This window comes from Cryptomeria japonica, chromosome 10 (genome assembly GCF_030272615.1).
Source record: "Cryptomeria japonica chromosome 10, Sugi_1.0, whole genome shotgun sequence".
Taxonomy (NCBI): Eukaryota; Viridiplantae; Streptophyta; class Pinopsida; order Cupressales; family Cupressaceae; genus Cryptomeria; species Cryptomeria japonica.
In genome coordinates, this window is record NC_081414.1 from 876,512,240 (window position 1) to 876,530,543 (window position 18,304).

Consider the following 18,304-nt stretch of genomic DNA (forward strand, 5'->3'; position numbering starts at 1 on the left):
TAATTTAATCATTCTGTTTTATTCAATTGCATACTCTGGGCATCCATCCATTTGGATTAGGCATTCATCCATCTGGGATGAGCATCTAACCATACGAGTTAGGCATTTGTCCATACGGGACATAAGATTTCATCTATCCAATACGGGATATGCATCTACCCATACGAGGTAGGCATCTATCCAATGGGGATAGGAGGTGCTGTGGCCAGAGACTTAGACTCATCGGGACCATTCAGGTCCTGAGCCACTTACTAAGTACTACACTCTTCTAATAGAAGTGCACCGAGGTCGCCGTCCTTAGGAGTGTTGGGAAAAATGGTGTCTCAACCTTGCATTTATGTGAGGTTACTATTTATAGTAAGTTTTCACTTTAGCACGAAATGGTGCGAAACTCTCCCTGAAGCTTCTGGTTGGCTAGATAAGCATTCCGGTAAAGTTGCGTCGCAAGGTCATAGCTAGTTTTGAAGATATTAAAGTTTTCGTCTTGGAGGGGTGCAATAAAATGTTTAAACTTAAATTTGTTGACTTTAGAGGCTTCGAAATGCCCTGAAAAGTGGCCGTAACTGGCGAAGCGGGTTACGAGGTGATAGAGCACTTCGCGAGCTTTCCGGCGCTTCAAACGGTTCGTCAATCGGACACCCGGTTCTCAAGTTATGGCCTCCGGAAGTTTGTACTCCTGAAATAAGAAAAAATAATTTGTATCGGATACATAAATGAGCTGTAAAAGGGAGCGACACGTGTTGATGTGTGCTTTAACATGTCATAAGGCATCTAGAAGGGAGATAAGGTCGGCTACACCTTATTGGGTGGTTTTAGTCCATGGTTTTGTAATACCGTTTGACGGTTTCTTGTATTGTATCTCCTATTTATGAGGTATGTGAGATAGAGGTTGTGTGTAAGAGTCTTATGGCTATTGAGTTGCCTCTGAATCTCTGATTAATGGTACTCCTGCGAAGAGCTTGCTCTGCAAGTATGTCGTAATCTGTTTTTGATTGCTGAATAAAATATTGAGCTGCTTTTGGAGGGTGGGGTTTTTCTCCCGAAAGGGTTTTCCCCACGTAAATCATTGTGTTGTGGTATGAATGTTATTATATCTATTTCTATTTTCTGTAACTGTTGTAATGATCTGAAAAAGTTTTGCATTACCCTCCTCTCAAGGTTAGTGTAGGAAGTTGTTTCCGCTACTTAACTTCCTTACAAGTGGTATCAGAGCCTGATCACCTTTGGTTTCAATTGTGGGCAGTTGGGTTTTTTGAACTAATCCAGATTTGAGTGGGAGCTTGTGCAGAAGACACTTTTTGATCTTGTTGCAGGAATATTCAGATGGCGAGTTCGTCAGGGAGAATAGAGGTGGAGAAATTTAACGGAAGTAATTTTGAGATGTGGAAGCTGAAGATGGAAGATCTGCTAATAGATCGAGATCTTTGGGATGCTGTTGATGCGAATGTCCAAAGGCCCTCAGATCCTACTGCGGCAGCTCAGTATGATGTTATGGACCGAAAAGCCAAGGGTCTAATCAGACTGTGCCTGGCAGACTCTGTTCTAATCAATGTCCATGAAGAGAACTCTGCAAAGAAGCTATGGACTAAGCTTGGTGAGATGTATCAAGTGAAATCTTTATTAAATCAAATTTTCTTAAGAAAGAAATTGTATTCCTTGAAGATGGAAGAGGGTGGACGAATTGCAGACCACTTGGAAGCATTCAATATGATTGTGGCTCAATTAGTATCCATCGGTGTTAAGATGGACGAGGAGGAAAAATGTCAGATCTTGCTTTGCTCTTTGCCTAATTTGTGGGATTCTCTTGTTATGGCTATCGGTAGTACTTCTGTTGTTTTGAAATCTGAAGATGTGGTGGGTGCCCTACTCGGTGAAGAGATGCGAAGGAAGGTATCCATCAGTTCAAAGGAAGCCCTAACTGTTCGTGGAAGACCTAAGGAGAAAGGCAAGAAGAATGAGAAGCATGGCAAGTCCAAATCCAAAGGGAGATCGAAATCTCCTGGAAAGTCCAAAGTCATTTGCTGGAATTGTGGTAAATCGGGTCACATCCGTAAGGACTGCAAAGAAGAAAAGAAGAAGAAAAAGAAAAGGTTCGATTCTGATTCTGAGTCCGACAAGGAAGATGGCGATGCATTTATTGCGGCTTTGGCGACTCATGCAAGTAATGATGCCTGGCTAATTGACTCAGGTGCATCTTTTCATATGACTTCCAATAGAAATTGGTTTTCTGAATATGAAGGATTTAATGGAGGTAAGGTGTACTTGGGTGATGATTCACCTCTAGACATTGTTGGTCGAGGTAAAGTTAGAATCAGGTTTTCTGATGGTAGAATAAAAGGGATTAATGGTGTGCTGCATATCCCTGGATTAAAATGAAACCTGTTATCTGTGAGCAAACTAATAGATGCAGGTGTGCAGGTAGTCTTTTCTGAAACAGGATGTAAGATGATTAAGGGTGCTATGGTAGTTGCTAGAGGTGTCAGGTTTGGCACTTTGTATAAGCTTGAAGCATACACTGTTGAGTGTAATAGCACTTCTGTAAAAAGTAAATCTGCAGATACTTCACTGGAAGATTTGAAGGTTTCACCTTCAGCAGATGGAAATGGTTTTTGGGTACCTAAGGGTGCTCTTTCGTCTGAAGCAAAGTTACCTGCAGAGAAGACTATGTTATGGCACCAGAGACTTGGCCACATTGGAGAAAAGGGTCTAAGGACCTTGAAAAATAAAAATCTTGTTGAAGGTTTGAATGATTGTAATCTTGACTTTGATTTCTGTGAGCATTGCATTTATGGAAAACAAAACCGCGTTCAGTTTTACTCGAGTTCTCATAAAACTTGTGGTGTTTTGGATCTTATCCATTCTGATGTGTTTGGTCCAGTAGATGTCCCTTCGATTGGAAAATCCACATATTATGTTTCATTTATTGATGATTTTAGTAGAAGGACATGGGTATATTTTCTAAAGAGTAAATCTGAAGTTTTTAGTCGTTTTAAAGAATTTAAAGCAATGGTTGAGTTGCAGACTGGAAAGAAAATAAAATGTTTGAGAACTGATAATGGCGGTGAGTTTTGCTCTAATGATTTTGATAGATTCTGTAAAGACCGTGGAATTAACAGGCAGAAGACAACTCCGTATTCTTCACAGCAGAATGGAGTTGCAGAAAGAATGAACAGGACACTGATGGAGAAGGCTAGGAGTATGTTGAGTGGTGCTGGTCTCGAACAAAAGTTTTGGGCTGAAGCTGTTGCCACTGCTTGCTACCTGATTAACAGGTCTCCTACATCAGCTCTTGTTGATAAAACACCTATGGAAGCATGGTCAGGTCACAAGCCTTCATTGAGACATCTTAGAGTTTTTGGTTGCGAGGCATATGCACATGTGCCAAAGGAGAAGCGAACAAAGTTGGAGAACAAGGCTGTGAAATGTATCTTCATCGGGTATAGTTATGGTGTGAAAGGATACAAGCTTTGGGACCCTGTTGCACAAAAGGTAATTCATAGTAGAAGTGTTATTTTTAGAGAAATTAAGTCTCCTTCTGTTACATTGCAGCCAGAACAGACTAAAAAAGAAGATGTGATTCAACTTCCTTCTACACCTGAAAGAGTTGAATCGAGACCCCTAGATAGGCAAGAATTTGAGGAGAGCTCGTCTAGCTCTGAATCTTCAGAAGAGGAGGAAGAACCTCCAACTCAGCTTGTTCGAAGGTCTACAAGACATAGACAACCACCTGTAAGGTATTCACCTGATGATTGGAGATGTATTTTTGCTCTGAATACTAGTGTGGATGAACCGAAATCTGTAGAAGAGGCATTAGGTATGAATGATGCAGAATCCTGGAAGATTGCTATGGAGGAAGAAATGGCAGCTTTGAAAAAGAATGATACATGGGATCTTGTACCATTGCCTGAAGGACGAAAACCTGTTGGCTGTAAATGGGTGTTCAAGAAAAAGATTGGTTCAGATGGAAGCATTGAGAAGTATAAAGCAAGGTTGGTTGCAAAAGGCTACTCTCAGGTTGAGGGTGTTGATTACGGTGAGATATTTTCTCCTGTTGCAAAAATGACGTCTATTAGATTTTTGCTTTCTATTGCTACTGCTTATGATTTAGAGGTTGAACAAATGGATGTGAAAACTGCTTTCCTTCATGGTGATTTGGAGGAAGATATTTATATGACACAGCCGGAGCACTATGTGGTGAAAGGCAAAAGTAATTTGGTCTGTAAATTGAAGAAATCTTTGTATGGCTTCAAACAAAGTCCTAGGATGTGGTACCAGAAATTCGATACATATGTGTTGAGTTTGGGATTTGAACGTTCTAAATCAGATCACTGTGTTTATTATAAATCTTATGGTGATCATTTCTTATTCATTGCATTGTATGTTGATGATATGTTATTCATTGGTAAAGGGAAAGGTATGATTTCAGAACTGAAGTCTCAGCTCACTGCTAAATTTGAAATGAAAGATCTTGGTGCAGCAAAGCACATTCTTGGGATGGAAATTAGAAGAGAGAGGGCGAACAGAAAGCTATGGCTAGGCCAGAGTAAGTATGTGAATTCAGTGTTACAGAGGTTCAACATGCAGAATTGTAGACCATTGAGTGTTCCTTTTACAGTTGGAATGAAACTATCTATTTCAGATTGTCCTACATCCCCATTGGAGATGGAAGACATGAGCAGAGTGCCTTACCAGAGTGCGGTTGGAAGCTTGATGTATGCTATGGTCTGTACTAGACCAGACATTGCCCAAGCAGTGGGAGTACTTTCTAGATATATGTCTAATCCTGGTAGAGTTCATTGGGATGCAGTCAAAAGAGTCTTCAGATATTTGAAGGGTACTTCAGAGTATTCTTTGTGTTATCATGGTAATTCAGTTGGAGACATGACTTCCCTTGATATCCATGGTTATGTGGATTCAGATTGGGCAGGTGATATTGATAGCAGAAGATCCACCAGTGCTTATGTGTTTACTTTGTTTGGTGGTGCAATTAGTTGGATGAGTAAACGACAGGCTGTGGTTGCTTTATCCACTACTGAAGCAGAGTATATGGCAGCTACTCATGCTTGTAAAGAGGCCATTTGGCTTAAGAGACTGTGTTCGGATATTGGAATAAAACAAGGTACAGTGACAGTCAGAGTGCAATTAGCCTAGCTAAGAACCCGACATTTCATGCCCGGACCAAACATATTGATGTTCAGTATCATTTTGTTAGAGATATGGTCGAAGATGGTAGGGTGAAGCTGGTTAAGGTGGAAACTTTGATGAATGTTGCAGATGCTTTAACTAAGGCTTTAACTAAGAGAGCTTTCCTCAAAGTGAACACTCCTCTCAATAAACACCTCATGTGTCTTTAGATCCATCAATCGATATGCCTTAACACCCTCAGGATATCCAACAAATATGAAAGGCCTACTTTGAGGTTCCAATGCCTTGCATTTCTATGGAGGAATGCGAGCCCATGTTGGACACCCAAACACTGAAATATATCACAATTAGTTTTCTCCCAGCCTAAGCCTCAAAAGGAGTGATAGCCTTTAAAGCTTTGTGAGGAACCCAATTTTGGATGTGTGTGGCACAACTTATAGCCTCTACCCAAAAGGAAGGATGAAGAGAACGTGCATGTATCATATAGCTAGCCATCTCCTTGAGAGTTCTATTCTTCCTTTCTGCTACTCCATTTTGATGTGGAGTGTAGGCAATGGAATGATGAAGATCAATCCCCTCAAGTGTACAATACTCCTCAAGTCTATTCACATATTCCCTTCCATCATCTGTGCAAAGGATCTTGACCACTTTCCCCAATTTCTTCTCCACATGAGCCTTGAAGGCTAGAAATCTATCAAACACTTCACTCTTGTGATCAAGAAAGTAGACCCAAGTGAAGCGGGAGTAGTCATCAATTAAGGTGAGGACATAGCGATCCTTGCTAAATGAAGGTGATGGAAATGAACCTGCTACATCGTTGTGAAAAAGTTGAAGAACTTCCAAAGCTCTCCAAGATTTCCCTTTATCAAACTTCTCTTCAGGATGCTTGCCCATGGAACACCTAGAACATACACCCTTTGAAAAACTGATTTGAGGTAGACCTATGACCATTTCTTTAGATCTAAGCTGCTGAAGATAGCGGTAGTTGAGATGACCAAACCGCTCATGTCATAGCTTACTTTCTAAATTTGATTAAGCAAGGCCATAGAAGGATATCTTGGCACAAAGTGGGAGAATGAATAAAGCCTTGAATTGTAATTGGCTTGTCCCATTACTACCAAGGCATCATTATCAAGTTATGTTACCACATCGAATCAGGTGTGAACTCAACTTTCTTCTCATTCTCATATTGACTGATTTGGTAGATGGAGAGAAGGTTGGTGATCAAGTTAGGAACATAAAGAACATTCTCAAATTTTCCATCATCCATGGAAACCGAACCTTTCTCTTCTACCTCAACTTGTGTATCATCACCTATGTAAATGTGAGGTACCTTGGATGGTTCCATTGAAGAAAAATGCTCCTTTGTAGAACCCATATGATAAGAGGCACCTGAGTCAAGTATCCACTATTGTGAAGATCCTGCTTTAGCCACAAATGCTTGGTGTTTTCCCTTTGACTGCGAAGAAGTGGAAGAAGATGATTCCTTCTTCTTGTAGGCGGATGGAAATTGGTGTTTTTCTTCTTAAAGAGATTGTCAACTCATCAATTTTCTTAGCATGGCAATGATGCTCATCATGACCATTCTTCTTGCAATAAGCACAAGTTGGTCATGCCTTCCTGGGTGTATTACCCTTCTTGGAAGAGGATGAATAATTGCCTTGTGGAGAGGATGATTGTCCTTTATCCTATTGTGGATTTGACTTAGACTTCTTATGCTTCTTGTCAGAACCTTTGCCTTGATTCCCTTGATTAGCCACCAAATCCTTGGACTTTGAAGGCTTGAGAATCCCCATTCTCAACAACTTTGATTGCTCCAACATCAACATTTCTGTGAATGCATCAACATTTCTCAGGTATAGTGAAAGAGTTGGCAACAATGCATCAAACTAAGAGGGGAGGGTGAATCAGTTTGCACAAAAACTCACTGCAAATTAAACCACAAATCAAATCTGATAATTAATAGTTAAAGCATGAAACAACACCACATCAATAATACACATAACACCAAGATTTTTGACGTTGAAAACCCGGATAAGGGAAAAACCACGGTGGGAACCTATCCACAATGAGACAATACCCTATTAGAAGTAAATGTAAATATTGCAATGGGGAATGTACATGCATACAGGCACACTACCTAGATCTCACTGCTCAAATAAGAAACCTAGAAAGGCTACAACCTTTAGGGAAGGCTCACTTCCTTACAGGAAGTCTCACTGACTTACAAAAGCATTCAGACAACAATCCGGATTACATGAACTGTAGCATCTCCATATGCTTGAGTACAGTTCCGGTTAAGCACACAGTCTATTATGTAACACTTTTCTTTTCTCCTTCACACCTCCGAAAGATCAAATCACTTAGTTTGCACATACAACTCGAACATACACACATTCAAAGATCGCAAACGTATATCTTACATAATTATTACATTTATTTATACAAACCCTCAACCTATATTTCAAGGTCAGCCAAACCCTTAATACAAATTACAAAATAATGACCTCACACGCTACAACAATGCATGCAGACAAAAACAATATTGGCTAAGACATAGTCTAGACCCAAATTAATACCTCAAACATGCAACACCTCCAACAATCACGCCTTGATCATCTACAACACATTACAACCACCAAGAATGTCTAATAACAAGAACATCACCAAACAAAGAAAATATTTAATAACATGCACAATAATAAATGTGGACCACCAATACGCATAGAACACGATCTAGAGATATTCACAAGCAATGTGAATTGCACCACATCAACCGCAACAACTTAGATCACAAGAATCATCATCATCTTTTTATCGGAGCTCAAGAACACCATCATATTTGACTGCCAACCTAAAAGATTTGCTTGTGGATTTCCAAATCGTGAACCAATGGAACTAAGGACACACTTCAACGTCTAGAACCCATCCCATACATCCGCAACAAAAGATATAGTAATTACAAAGCACAAACTAGAATACGGAATAACACGAACAACTGAACAACATCCTCAATACCGGATCTCATAACTTGATCAAAACATCATGCAGACCTCTGCAAGTGAGAATGAACTATATATGGGAAACATACCAGAAACCCTTTAATAATCCTCATTAGCTCATTTGCAACATACAGGCTAAACCAACTCAAACTGCAACACTAGAATAAACAAGAGAATATGTTGACATCAATGACAACACATTATTCCAACAAACTTCTCAGCAACGTTTTCAATCTCCCCCTTTGGCATTGATGGCAACATATGAATGTGAAAAAAAAGAAATCAACTCACAAAAATCTCCCTCAAAATCACAAGGATTAGTTCTCCCTTAGACAAACAACTCAAAATGCTTCAAGGTTTTTCACATGCTTCTCTCCCCCTTTGACATCAATGACAAAGGCTTAGGAAAGATATTGATAACACTTGAATTATCATAGTATATAGCAATAGGCTCATCATAAATAACTCCTATATCCTTCAACATCTCTTCATCGAAATTACCTGAGTACAATGGCTAGCAGCAGCAATGTATTCAGCCTCTGCAGTAGATAAAGAAATAGCATTATGCTTCTTACTCACCCAAGAGACCAACTTCTTACCCAAAAAGAATGCACCTCTTGTAGTACTCTTTCGGTCATCAACATCACCTGCCCAATTAGCATCTGTAAAAGCACTCAAAGTAAAGTCATCATTCTTAGAATACCACAAACCAAAATCAACCGTCCCTTTGAAATATCTGAATATCCTTTTTATAATAGTAACATGAGATTCCTTAGGATCAACTTGAAATCTAGCAACATGACACACAACATTCATTATATCAAGTCTAGTCTGAGTCAAATACAATAATCTACCAATCATAGATCTATGTCTGGTTTGATTAGCTTTCAGAGAATCATCATCTTTTGTCAACTTACATTCGGTCACCATAGGTGTACCAACAGGTTTAGAGTCCTCAAAACCAAATTTCTTCAACAATTCCTTCACATACTTAGATTGAGATATGAAAATACCTTTATCCAACTGAGTAATTTGCAACTCCAAAAAGAATTTCATTTAACCAATCATAGACATCTCAAATTCGTTTTGCATCTCATCAACAAATTTCTTACATTGGCAGTCATTTCCTCCAAAGATAATGTCATCAACAAAAACTTCAACAATCAAAATGTTATTCAGATCAATCTTGAAATAAAAATTATTGTCAATAGTACCTTTATTGAATCCAAACTTGATCAAATACTTATCCAATTTATATACCAGGCTTTGGGGGCTTGCTTCAATCCATACAATGCTTTCTTCAACTGGTAAACCATGTCCTTTTCATCTATCAGCTAAAATCCATCCGGTTGCTTAATGTAGACTTCTTCCAATTCACCATTAAGAAAGGCTGATTTGACATCCATCTGATAAACCTTGAAATCTTTGTGAACAACATAGGCAAGAAATAATCTAACAACTTCATTTCTAGCTACCGGAGCAAAAGTAACCTCATAATCAATTCCTTCCATCTATGAATAACCTTTACAAACAAGTCTAGCTTTATTTCGGACAACTTCACCCTATTCATTCAAGTTATTCCAGAATACCCATTTAGTTCCAATTACATTTTTATCCTTGAGTCTAGGAACGAGAATCCATGTATCATTTTTCTCAATTTGATTCAATTCTTCTTCCATATCTTTAATCCAATTTTCATCTTTACATGCTTCATCAACATTCTTAGGTTCAATCTTAGAAATCAAACAAATTTCTTCAGCAAGTTTTCTCCTAGTCTTCACACCTTTATTCTTATCATCAATAATCTGATTTTTTGAATGATTCAACCTTACATACCTGGGAGTTTTAGGATTTTCTTGAATTTTAGGCTCTTGAACTCCTTCTTCTGCATTAGCATCTTCATTCTTAGGCTTTTCCGGAGCAATCTAGAATTGACTTTGGGTCTGCACTAGCTTATCTTTATCTGAACTGGCATCTTGATCATCAAAATCATATCCACAAGATTTAACCTGTCTCACATTACCTTCATCAACCTTCACATTAGCACTTTCAACCTTTTATTATAACACTGGTAGGTCTTACTTTTAGTAGAGTGGCCAAGAAAGATTCCTTCATCACATCTAGCATCAAACTTTCCAAGATCTTCATCTCTTTTGATATAACATTTACTATCAAAAATTCTGAAATATCTAACAGTAGGAGCATGACCAAACTATAACTCATAAGGAGTCTTACTAGTATCACCTTTGACATTTACTCGATTAAGAGTGTATACTGCAGTACTTACTTACAACTTCTCTCCAAAACACATGTGGTACATTTCCTTCAATCATCATGGTTATGGCAGCTTCTTGAACTCTTCTATTCTTCCTTTCTACAACACCATTTTGTTGTGGTGTCCTAGGAGCAGATAACTGTCTCTTAACTCCATGTTGTTCACAATATGTATTGAACTCATTGGAAGTGAATTCTCCACCTCTATCAGATCTCAGATACTTCAGCTTCAATCCAGTCTCAGTTTCAACTCTAGCCTTAAAAATCTTGAACTTCTCCAACGCTTCTGACTTCTCCCTTATGAAGGTAACCCACATCATTCTTGAATAATCATCAATCAACAACATGAAATACCTGCCACCCTACAAGCTTCTCATTCTAGAAAGACTACACAAATCAGTATGAACAAGATCCAACAATCCATTAGAATTATATTGTTTTCTCTTATAAGTAACTCTTGTTTCCTTCCCTAATTGACATTCCTTACATACCAGATTAGAAGGCTTTATTAACTTTGGTAGATCTCTTACTGCTTGAGTAGAACTTATCTTCACCATGCAATCAAAATCTACATGACACATCCTTCTATGCCATAACCAACTTTTATCAATCTGAGCAATCAAACAACTTTTACCACCAGCATTCAAGTGAAAGATATTACCTTTAGGATTTGTACCTGATGCAATCTCAGTTTCAGAGCTACTCAAGATCTCACATTTTCCATTCTTAAATTGCAAGTTATATTCCTTATCGACCATCTAACCAACACTAAAAAGATTCTGCTTTAAACCTTCAACATACAACACATAGACTGCATTGGAATTCTAGCCAATACCTAATGAAAGAAGAGTGAAGGGAGGAATGAGTTTTCAATGATAATTGACACCCCGTACATGATAAGCATGGGATTCCAATGAAGTTTGATCGTCGGTAAAGAAAATAACATCATCGATAAAGATGTCTATGTTGAGAAAATATCTCAACCTTGTTACTATTTTGAATTAAAAATTTGTAAGTATCTTATTGTTGTCATAAAAGTTGCTAAATGCAATTGTGACAACTTGTAAGATGTTTTTAAATTATCAAAATGGTAAAAGCATGAAAAAGAGAAAGTAAAATGGAAGCTTAGATAAAATAAAGAAGATCTTTCAAAAGGTGGATAAAATCACAAGTTGAAAGAGATTTTTTTCTAATTTTTGTGATTTATGCCTAATGGTTTTAGAAACCATTTGTGATTTATGGTTTCTCTCATGCATATATATTTAGTGCATAAGTTGAAGGAGACATATGTTATTCACTAGTTATTGAAGCAATGAAGTGTTCCTGCAATTTAGAGAGATAAATTGTATTGATATGACTCATTTGAAGGATTAATACAAGTCTTGAATCTCCTTGGGTGTGAAGTTTTCCCCTGAAAGGGTTTCTCCGTGTAATTATTATGGTTTGCATTTATTTTGTTATCCATTTCTATCTTTGATGCTATTTGTTTATTTGAATGCATAAAATTACTAGCATAATTTCACTATAAGGTTTGAACCCTTGTTTTCAACATTTGGTGTCAAAGACAAGTTGGCTTGATTTGGGAAGGGGGCGCCTTTCTTGGAGCGTCTGATTGTGTTTTTTTTTGTTGTAGTGGAAGTGTGTTGTTTTTCTGGCAGTTTTAGATTCAGTGCAATAAGAGATCATGGTTGGCTCATCTCAGTTGGACATTGAAAAGTTCAATGGTACTAGATATGAGCTTTGGAAACTGAAGACGGAAGGTCCCTTAGAAGAAAGATATCAATGGGCTGTTTTTTAAAAAAGAGGAGAAACTAGATACTAGGACAGATGAAAATTGGAATAAATTAGATAAAAACACTCATGACACTATTCGTTTGTGTTTATTTGATTATGTTCTATTCAATGTTTCAAATGAGAGTATTGCATATAAATTATGGAATGGAATAGGAGAGATTTACCAAACTAAGAGTCTCATTAATAAGTTATTTCTAAAAAGAAAGTTATATTCTCTTAAAATGAATGGAGGCTCAATAGTAGAAAACTCAAGAATTCATTTGATCTAATTTTGAGTTAGTTGCAGTTGATTAAATTAGTGTAAAGATAGAAGAGGAGGATAATTTTTTTTTTTTTATATTCATTACTTTAATCTTGGGAAATTGTATTCTTGCAATCAATGGTTCTTATTTATATAATCTGAAGTTGGATTCTCTTCTTGCTACCCTACTTTTAGGGGAAATTAGGAGAAATACTTTGGAGGATTCTTAAGATACATTGCATGTACAACGTAGAACTAAGGAGAAAGGTAAGGACAAGATGAGAGGTGAAAAGGACAAGTCTAAGGGTTGTTCTAAGTCCAAGGGAAGGTCTAAATCACTTGGTAAGAGTTGATTGAGCTATTGGAACTGTGGTAAGTGGGAGCATCTCAAAAAGGAATATAAGAATAAAAAGAAAAATAATGATAATTCCTCCACACATAAATCCTCTAATGATAAAGTTGTTGATGTTTTTATTATTTTTGCTAACATGACTTCTGATGACTTGGTTAGTAGATGAAGGTGTATCCTACCACATGACTCCTTAAAAAGAATGGTTTTCAACATATACAGCTTATGATGGTGGGAAAGTTAACCTCAGGGCTAATTGCACACGAAAAATTGTAGGCCAAGGGGAGGTAAAATTGGTTTTTAGTGGTGGAAGGGTTAAAACCCTTAAAGATGTATTTCGCATCCCTAGTTTAGGTAGAAATTTAATTTTTGTATCTAAAGTGAATGATTCAAGGGTGCTTGTTACTTTTGAAAAGAGTGGTTGCAAATTAAGAAGAGATATTTTGGTTTTAACTTAAGGGTAACAGGTGTGTTTAGACATGATGCTTCTACTTTCTATAACTATGTTGATGTAAGTGATAACTCGTTATTTTGTAAGTTATGGCATCGTAGGATGGGTCATATTGGTGGAAAGGGTCTTAAAACCCTCATAAATAAAAAGATGGTTGATGGATTGTTTGGTCACTCTTCTAATTTTGATTTCTGCAAGCATTGTGTGTATGGAAAGTAATATAGAGTATCATGTAAATCTGGAAGTACTAGAGCTAAACAAGTTTTGGAGGTAATTCATAGTAATGTCTTTGGTCCTATGAATGTACCATTTATTGGGATATTCATGGATTTATTTTTTGAAGGAAAAAATTATTGTTTTTTTCTTTATTTAAAGAATTTAAAGCACTCATTGAGAAACAAATAGATAAAAAAGTAAAGGTTTTAAGAACAGATAATGGTGGTGAGTTTTGCTCTAAGATTTTTTATTAGTATTGTAAGCATGCAAGAATTGTTAGGCAAACAGTAACTCCAATAGGACTTTAATGAATAGAGCTAGAAGTATGCTAAGTAGTGCTGTAGACACCCAAAATTGTCATGTCTAATTAAATAAATATTTTATTTATTTAATTATCTAAGCCTATTTCTTCTATTAATTAAATAAATTTTATTTATTTAATTAATTCATTTATCCTCTTCTAGCCTTATTTCTCATTTAAATAAATACATTTATTTATTTAAATTATCCCTTTCTTAAATTAAATAAATATTTTATTTATTTAATTATCCTACTTCTTCTATTAATTAAATAAATCTTTATTTATTTAATTAATTCATTATCCTTTTCTACACATGACACATGTCATTCATCTCTTAATTCATACACTACCTACCTCTTTCATTATTTTACTATTTCCTCTACCTACCCTCTAATCCTAGCCGACCTCTCTTTTTACACCTCTCAATCTTAACCCTCCATTTCATATTGTGTCTTCTATTTAAGGAGATGCTTTCTTTATTGATAAACCCTAACTACTTGATCAATTGACTACATTACAATTCTACTTGCAACCACATTCCGTTCTTTGTTGAGCTCTTGTGCATACAAAAATCTGAGAGCAAGCATATCAAACAAGATCAATGGAGATAGGAAGAATGGAGATCAAAACCCTAGTGGACATGTGATGGTATAATCTTTGTGATTTTGAGTTATTTGCATTGTCTTAGGTTATCTTCATATGTTATGGTGGATCTTTGTTCATTGTTAGGCTAGGGTTTAGTGGTTGAATCCATTTTAGTCTTTCAATTATTGTTGTTTATTTGCTATCCATTTTCACCATATACATTTTGGCACGCCCGGTGGGACACTTGTCCCTTTGCATTTAACATTTTTGTTGCAGATTTTGCATTTGTGAAGTTGCAGATCGGACGATTTCAACGACATTTTAGGTTTTTTCCGCGTCTGCGAATGTTCGGATCGCGTTTTTGTATTTCAGAGGCGTCTGTGATATCTTGGATCGCGTCTGTGTTTCTGTCATTTTTATTTTTGCAGGTTTCCGAAAGTCGCGTCTGTGATCCCGAATCGCGTCTGTGAACCATCTGATCGCGTCTGTAGAAGAAAGAGGCGTTTGTGTTCTTAGATCGCGTCTACGAATCACAGAACCGCGTCTGTGTCTGGTATAACAGCGTCTGTGTATTCTGTTTTGCAAATTTTTCAAGTTTTTCGATTCGGGTTTTCGGATTCTGTACTTAGGGTTTCAGATCTGGTTTATTTTCGGCTAACCTTTGCAGATCTAGCTAACTTGGTTTGTGCAGCTTGCTTTGGAGGCAAATACGTTTTTGTTGAAGGCCCCTTTTCACAAAGTCTTTTTGGGTTTTCTTAAAATTTACCTAACTTGTGTGCTTGCAGGAAGGGGTTATCACTTGAAACAACCCAAACTACTAACAATTTTGTTGCAGGGCCTTGGCTAGGGTTTTTGTAATTTTATTGTGTGCCTTGTTTTCATAGCTTAGCAAACACTTCAATTGGTGCACTAAAAATTGAACCATTGTCTTTTGTGTCTTGAGCAATAGGCTCTTTTTGTTTACTCTTTAGAGGGCCTGTCTTCCCGTGTGGTCATTAGGACTACTAGTGAGAAGAGAACGACCCAAGTGGTAGCAAAAGAAAAGCCATCTTCTTCCAAGCCACTATAATCAAATGTATTCATGGTGAAAACTATGAATAACGTGTGCTGATTAGTTCATACCGACACTATGTCTCCCCATAAACCCGTTTGATCAAATTTATTTGATCATTTGTAGGGCGTAACCCCTACCGGCTGGGAGCCTTCTGTATTTACAGAGCTGAAAGTGCCGCATGTATGGCCACACGAGCGGATGCCCTTACTAGCACCATTTTGTTTTAGATGCCCAAATCCTTCTAATTGTTGAGGCAGGAGGTCGGACCTCTGGTAGCGGCCCACACACATACGGTTCTTAGTAGAGATACAAAGTTCGCCATGGGGAGTTTTCATGGGGACTGATGCTTGGCTGACCCGAGAAGTGAGTGCCGAGGGTGGAGCCAGTGAGGTCAAGCATCTAAGTATCCGCTCTGAATAGCGTAGCCTCGGGGGTAAAACCCCATGTGGGATCAACAATTATTGTCCTGGCCAGCCATAAGAATTGTGCTTGACTTATGATAAACATTCAAACAATCAAGACAAAACAGCAAAATATTGTGTCTTTTGTGTCTTCAAGTGTATGCAAAAACTTTTTACATCAAACAACACACTTTTTGGAGTCTAAACAGTCTACAAACATTGGGTCATCAACACTGTGTCCTCTTGTCACGAAAAAACAGTCGAAAAATCAGATTTGGTCACAGCAAAACAAATTCACAGATAGGAAAGATTGCACTAAGGTTGCAGAAACGCGTCTGTGTCGGTTAGAATCGCGTCTGTGTCTGATAAACGCGTCTGCGAAATACAGAATAGCGTCTGGGTAGAACAGAGACACGTCTGTGTCTGGAAATCGCGTCTGTGTCCACAATTGCAAAAAACTGTTACAGTCCCAGCAAATATCAAACAGGAAATCTCAGAATCACATCTGCGTCAAACAGAATAGCGTCTGTGTCTTAAAACCGCGTCTGTGAAGTATACAGAGGCGTCTGTGTCAGGATTTGAGAAGTTTAACAGTCAAGCGAACAAAGAAATCAGTTTTGGCATACTTGAGCTTCCTAGGTTGTCTCTTCAGACTTCATCTAGCATTCAGCTTGTTCTAAGGTCTTACACAGTCCATCATTGCTTCATACCTCATTTTACATTCATACTTGTCTAAACTTGAGTCAAAAGGTCACTTGCTTGTCCTCATCATACTTTGTCACTACACACTACAGCACTTTGCTAAGTGGTCCCTCATCAAGGTTTCTTACCTTTGGGTCTCATTTGGTCTTACTTAGAGTCAAGGTCAGCTTACCTCATCAAGAGAAACTATCCTCTCTTTGGAAGTCACACCTACTCTACTACATACATACTTGGTCTTACACTTTGGACATTGCAAGTAAACTTCAGATTCATTTACATTCCATACAACTCTTAGTCTTCCATACTCTTGTCATTTTCGTCTAATTTCTCACATATTGCTAAACACCTAGTTCATGGTTGAAACCCGTCTTCAAAAATCTAGGAGAATAGCTAAAGAAGCTCAAGGGTCCGTAAACATGAGTTCTTATGAGTATGACAATGATGTCTTCTACAATCCTGAGCACACTACATTACCAGACATGAATGTTTATAGACACAATCCAAATGTGGAAAGCGCAAACGCTATACACAACGCTACACACAATGATAATGTGGACAATTCTTCAATACTATCAGCAGACATACAAGAATCTATAATGGACCCTCAATTCAATAGATTGGTTGAAGAGATAATGAGGAGAGATCGTCAATACTTTCTAAACATGATGGCACAAAGTGGAGCCAAAATCCCACATGATTTTGACTTATCTCAACTTATGGAAAGTAGACCTTCACAACAAACTCGACCAAATAGTGGAGGACCAAATAATATGATGCCGGAGTCACCATCAGTTTTGCTTCAGAAACCAGCAATCCCACATATACAAGCTCAAATGCATGATACTTACGCTCAAAGACCATCATGGAGGCCTTATGTTCAAACACATGCTCAAGATATGGGTCAACCAAGACAAATGGATACTCAAGGACTTCCTCAAAATTTTGACACAAGGAGACCTCATGCCAAAATTGGGGGCAACACAATGGAAAATGAAAGGCCCATTGAATATGGTTTATATACACAAAACAGATATGGGGTCCCTCAACAAGAAATTATGCAAAGCGCTCCATACATGTCGCAACAATATAGACCTCCATATGGACATGTTTACGATCAATATCATCCATATATGCAACAAGTTCCTCCTCAAATGGGTGTTTCAAACATGGGACATGCTATAAGAAATCCATCTCCTCCCAAAAATAATTTGGAGCAACAAATTAGAGATCTACAAAAGAAAGTGGAAGACATGGGCACATCAAAACCCACATATACTATGAGAGATATATGCCCTTATCCCTTTGATAAGAGCATTCCAATGCCTCTGTTTCCTCCGCACTTTGTAACACCAAAATTCGACAAATATAGAGGGAGAGGAGACCCCAAGGCACACATAAGACAATTCTTCACAGCTTGCATTGAGGTAGCAGCAGAAGAAACATACTTAATGAGGTTGTTCCCACAGAGCTTAGGAGATCAAGCGATGGAATGGTTTTCTCAATTACCTCCTGGTATTAAGTCATGGGGCGACTTGGCAGAGGCATTCATCCAACATTTCTCTTACAACATTGAAACAGATGTCTCAGTTACTACCTTGTGCAATACGAAACAAAAAGAAGGAGAATCTTTTGCGTCATTTTTGCAAAGATGGAGAAACTTAGCTAGTAGATGCTCTTGTGAAATCCCGCAAAAACAAATGGTGGAAATGTTCACACAAAATGTTAACAAGGCTATTGGCTATGATCTCAGAAAAGCTTGTTTGTCTACATTTAAGGATGTCATTGAAAA